We start from the raw sequence: 6167 nt of genomic DNA on the forward strand, positions 1-6167 counted from the left end.
TCTGGGCGAGCTCTACTCAGTAGGATGTCGTTATCAGGAGAAAGAAAACTGACGTTCTACGGAACGGAGCGTGGAATTTCAGATCCCTTAATCGGGCAGGTAGGTTAGAAAATTTAAAAAGGGAAATGGATAAGTTAAAGTAAGATATAGCGGGAATTGGTGAAGTTCGGTGGCAGGAGGAACAAGACTTTTGGTCAGGTGACTACAGGGTTATAAACACAAAATCAATGAGGGGTAACCAGGAGTAGGTTAAATAATGAATAAAAAAAATAGGAGTGTGGGTAAGCTACTACAAACAGCATAGTAAACGCATTATAGTGGCCAAGATAGACACGAAGCCCACGCCTACCACAGTAGTAGAACTTTATATGCCAACTAGCTCTGCAGATGACGAAGAAATGTATGATGAAGTAAAAGAAATTATTCAGATAGTGAAAGGAGACGAAAATTTAATAGTCATTGGTGACTGCAATTCGGTAGCAGGAAAAGGGAAATAAGGAAACGTGGTAGGTGAATATGGATTGGGGGGGGGGGGGGGGGGGGGAAGAAATGAAAGAGGAAGCCATCTGGTAGAATTTTGCACGGATCATAACTTAGCTATGATTAACACTGGGTTCAAGAATCATGAAAGAAGGTTGTATATGTGGAAGAGACCTGGAGATACTGCAATATTTCACATTATATAATGGTAAGACAGAGATTTAGGAAACAGGTTTTAAATTGTAAGACATTTCCAGGGGCAAATGTGGACTCTGGCCACAATCTATTGGTTATGACCTGTAGATTAAAACTGAAGAAACTGCAAAAAGGTGGGACCTGGATAAACTGAAAGAACCAGTGGTTGTACAGAGCTTCAAGGAGACCGTAAGGGAACAAATGACAGGAATGGGGGAAAGTAATACAGTAGAAGAAGAATGGGTAGCTTTGAGGAACGAAGTGGTGAAGGCAGCAGAGGATAAAGTAGGAAAAAAGATGAGGGCTGCTAGAAATCCTTGGGTAACAGAAGAGATATTGAACCTAACTGATGAAAGGAGAAAATATAAAAAGGCAGTAAATGAAGCAGGCAAAAGGGTATACAAATGTCTCAAAAATGAGAACGACAGGATGTGCAAAATGGCTAAGCAGGGATGGGTAAAAGACAAATGTAAGGATGTAGAGGCTTGTCTCACCAGGGGTAATATAGATACAGCCTACAGGAAAATTAAAGAGAACCACTTGTATGAATATCAAGAGCTCAGATGGAAACTCAGTTCTAAGCAAAGAAGGGAAAGCTGAAAGTTGGAAGGAGTATATAGAGGATCTATACAAGGGTGATGTACTTGAGGACAATATTGTGGAAATGGAAGAGGATGTAGATGAAGATGAAATGGGAGATATGATACTGCATGAAGAGTTTGACAGAGCAGTGAAAGACCTGAGTCGAAAACCTTCCATTAGAACTACTGACAGCCTTGGGAGAGCCAGTCCTGACAAAACTCTACCATCTGGTGAGCAAGGTGTATGAGACAGGCGAAATACCCTCAGACCTCAAGAAGAGTATAATAATTCCAATCCCAAAGAGAGCAAGCGTTGACAGATGAGAAAATTACCAAACTATAAGTTTAATAAGTCACAGCTGCAAAGTACTAACGCAAATTCTTTACAGATGAATGGAAAAACTAGAAGCCAACCTCGGGGAAGATCAGTTTGGATTCCGTAGAAATATTGGAACACATGAGGCAATACTGACCCTACGACTTACCTTATAAAGTAGATTAAGGAAAGGCAAACCTACGTTTCTAACATTTGTAGACTTAGAGAAATCTTTTGACAATGTTGACTGGAATACTCTCTTTCAAATTGTAAAGGTGGCAGGGGTAAAATACAGTGAGCGAAAGGCTATTTACAGTTTGTACAGAAACAAGATGGCAGTTATAAGAGTCAAGGGACATGAAAGGGAAGCAGTGTTTGGGAAGGGAATGAGACAGGATTGTAGCCTCTCCCCGATGTTATTCAGACTGTATATTGTGCAAGCAGTAAAAGAAAAGTTCGGAGTAGGTATTAAAATCCACGGAGAAGAAATAAAAACTTTGAGGTTCACCAGTGACGTGGTAATTCTGTCAGAGACAGCAAAGGACCTGGAAGAGCAGTTGAACGGAATGAATAGTGTCTTGAAAGGAGGATATAAGGTGAACATCAACAAAATCAAAACAAGGATAATGGAATGTAGTCGAATTAAGTCAGGTGATACTGAGGGAATTATATTAGGAAATGAGACACTTAAAGTAGTAAATGAGTTTTGCTATTTGGGGAGCAAAATAACTGATGAGAAGTAGAGAGGATATAAAATGTAGACTGGCTATGGCAAGGAAAGCGTTTCTGAAGAAGAGAAATTTGTTCACATCGAGTATAGATTTATGTGTCAGGAAGTCGTTTCTGAAAGTATTTGTATGGAGTGTAGCCTGGTATGGAAGTGAAACATGGACAATAAGAGAATAGAAGCTTTCGAAATGTGATGCTACAGAAGAATTCTGAAGATTAGATGGGTAGATAACGTAACTAATGAGGAGGTATTGAATAGGATTGGGGAGAAGAGAAGTTTGTGGCACAACTTAACTGGAAGAAGGGATCCGTTGGTAGGACATGTTCTCAGACATCACCAATTTAGTATTGGAGGGCAGCAGGGAAGGTAAAAACGTAGAGGAAGACCAAGAGATGAATACAGTAAACAGATTCAGAAGGATGTAGGTTGCAGTAGGTACTGGGAGATGAAGCAGCTTGCACAGGATAGAGCAGCATGGAGAGCTGCATCAAACCAGTATCAGGACTTAAGACCACAACATCCCAATGATCAAATTTGTGCTGTATTCATATTAATTTATCTCATTTTTAATACAATATACAACAAATAACTGTTTTTATGACACAAGAAATTATGTGCTGGACAGACCTATTCCTTGAAGTTGTGATTTCATTTGCCACATCATATATTTTTCTACAGTTGAGCAGAGCTATTCACTTATACTTTAGTGACATTTTTTAAGCATGTGGTTATTGATCTTCTTATGGGCTTGCCAGACACATTCACTGATGAAATTTTGTTCATCACATGAAATTAAATCCTTATACATTTGTGCACAGCTATTCACTTATGCTGTAATAACATTTGTCAAGCATGTGGTTCTTTATAACAGTTTTAAATTTATCCTAATTTTCCAGCTCTTTGATATGTTTTGGTAGTGCATTAAAAAGTTTGATGCCTTGATTACATACATGTTTCTGACTTTGGGTCCTTATTACAGCCTGTAAGTGGAGATTTTTACATTGCCGTGTATGGTAACCTGTATTGGTTTTTCATTTTGTCGCGATTTTGTTTGATCACCGACAGACATTTCAGAATGTATAATGATGGAATTGCAAAAATTTCCAATGCTTTAAAAAGGGGCCTACAACGTGTTTGATGTGGGCTCTGGGTCATTATCTGAATAGGGTGTTTTAGTAATTTGAAAATCTCATTTAAACAACAATTTGTTTTTCCTCAAGGATACTATCCTATAGGCCTCAATTGACTGGAAATAGCCAAAATATACTAATCTGGTACAGTCATTACTACAAACTCTTGAAATTATTCCAAGTACAAAACATGCTGAATTGGGTTTTAGTGCTAAGCTCACCACATGGTCCTTCCAGTTTATCTTCTCATCAATGTGCATACCCAGGAATTTTGCTCACTGAACTCTTTCAAGTTGTTTCCCTCCATAGTGAGATGTAGGTCATCATGTTCACTTATTCTTACATATTGCACATAATTAGTTTTTTTTTTTTTTGCATTCAGTGTTAGCTTGTTTGCACTGAGCCATTTTTGTGTATCTTGTAGGACATGGTCCACAATAGTGTGCAATGACTGCTTCATAAAACAAACAATTAAACTAGTATCTTCAGCAAAACAACTTGATTCTAGCTTTTCTCTCTGGCACATGAATATAATTAATGTAAATGGGGAACAGCATGGGGCCTAATACACTTCTTTTGGTGCTGTAATTCCAACCACCGTCATCCTCTTTTCCAGATACTACTCAAGCCACTTTTTGTTCCGGTCCTCTGATAACTATAGCTTCAAGCTTTTCCAAAAGTATGCTGTGGTCAACAGTGTCAAAGGCTTTTGACAGCTCTAGATTTATCCTGACAACACTTTTTCCCTCTCCCAATTTACTAATTATTTCTTTTGGGTTTTTTCCAGTAAAGCTGTTTCGGTACTACTCCCAGCTAGAAATCCATGCTGATTACTGTTTATCAGATTCCATAATTAAGATAATGTGTCACTCTATATTTGATTAGTATCGCCAAAACCTTAGAGAAAGTTGGGAGAAGTGAGACAGGTCTGCAGTTTTCTGTTTCAAGATTATCACTCTTTTTCAACTGGGGAACGAATTTAGAAATTTTCGTTTCTGTGGAAAAAACTTGCATATTTTTTGACAAAATACAGTTGATATGCTACACTGGGTTTTTTCTTTATTGTGTAGATACACGGTCTGGTCCATAATATTAATGTGACCACTGCCTGCAATCAAAATCGACATGCAGTAATCACTCACAGACAACACCACTAGCAGTGAAGGGTATACAAAGCATGTTGGGAGCCAGAGAAAATAGTGCAGTTGTCACTGTAAGGAGGAGACAAAATGTGCACTGTCATTGGCTTTTGGGGAAAGGGTGGAAGCATTTGGGAATGAGTAAGTCTGTAAACTGTTTGCATGTCAGTGTGGTTAAAGTATACTGTGCTCAGCAAAATGGTGCTATTCAGAATTGGTGCCGTGGATACTGTTGTGTAGTCATGGGCCACAGATGACAGGGGTGAGTGTCAGCTGCAGAGACGTGCATCTGTTAAACAACTGACCACCCAGAGGCTTTTCAAATGACAGATGGCCATTGGCATGCACATTGTTAAATGTCTGAAAGCAAAACACACTGCAACAACTGTCAGAATGGGGCACAACAGGGGAGGGAGTCTGTGGCATTCCCCGGGTGGTGATGATATTCTGGGAGGCACAAAGGATCAACAGATGTATCCGTCTGTCCTCGAGGGCCGTGTCCACCTGTACACACAGTTTGTTTTTATTCAGCATAGTGACATTTACCAGCAGTACAATGCAACACAGCTCGCAGTGTACATGTGTGGTTCAAACAGCAACAGGACGAGTTTATTACATGCCTCTAACCACCAAAGTCCTCGGATTTAAACCAACTGAGAATCTGTGGGAACCCCCCTGCCAGGGTGTATTGTCTGTGGATCCTCACATGAGAATCCTAGAACACCTGGACTTGGCAATGAAATAGTAATGGCTCCACACCCCTGTTAATACAGAACCTCACAGCCACGTGGGGGAGCCCAGTTTGATACGGGATTTTTGTGTCCTTGGAAAGTGGGCATTGTGTTGTTCTTGTCATCAACAAGCATGTCTCAAAAGCAGCATAAAATGAAAAGAATTGCAGTAGGCAACTGATCGAGCCTGGATGGGGTCTGCCAGTCATTAATGCCATATGATCATTTCCATGAATCTCTTCCTGCATGTCTCGCAACGGTGTGCACTGCAAAAAGAGGTTATTCGAGGTCTTGACTGGTAGTCACATTAACGTGTCTGGACAGTGTATTTTCAGAAGAAATGAAGGTAACAAACTAAATAAATCATAATTACATTATTACTTTGCAGTGAGCCACAGGAGACCAAGGTCCATTGTACCAAAATACTCATAAAACATCTTTGAACCACCACCTGAATTTTATCAGTGGAGTTCATCTCACCCTTTATGTAGGAGAAAGTAAAAAACCTCCATAGACAATTTCAGAGGAGCCTCATATCTGATAGTACACTGATAAGATATCTTTTCGGTTGCTACTTTGGACTTCTGATCACTGTATGTTTCTGAGGAAAGGCCATAATGTTCAGACTTTTGTGACCAAGGTAGACAAAAGCTTTTAAATTTTGAAATAGTATCTTTGTTTATAGCCCAACACATTTAGCATATTTAGTCACTGTTCCTCTTTGGTATGTTTCCCTTTCTAATGCTCTAGGTGGAATGAAGTGGTCATATGGACATTGATACCTGGGAGTCACTTGCTGGGTAAGTTTGGCTGACAAGTTGCAGGTCTTTTCTGTTGACACCACGGTGGGTGACTTTCATGCTGG

This window comes from Schistocerca gregaria, unplaced genomic scaffold (genome assembly GCF_023897955.1).
Source record: "Schistocerca gregaria isolate iqSchGreg1 unplaced genomic scaffold, iqSchGreg1.2 ptg000266l, whole genome shotgun sequence".
Classification (NCBI taxonomy): domain Eukaryota; kingdom Metazoa; phylum Arthropoda; class Insecta; order Orthoptera; family Acrididae; genus Schistocerca; species Schistocerca gregaria.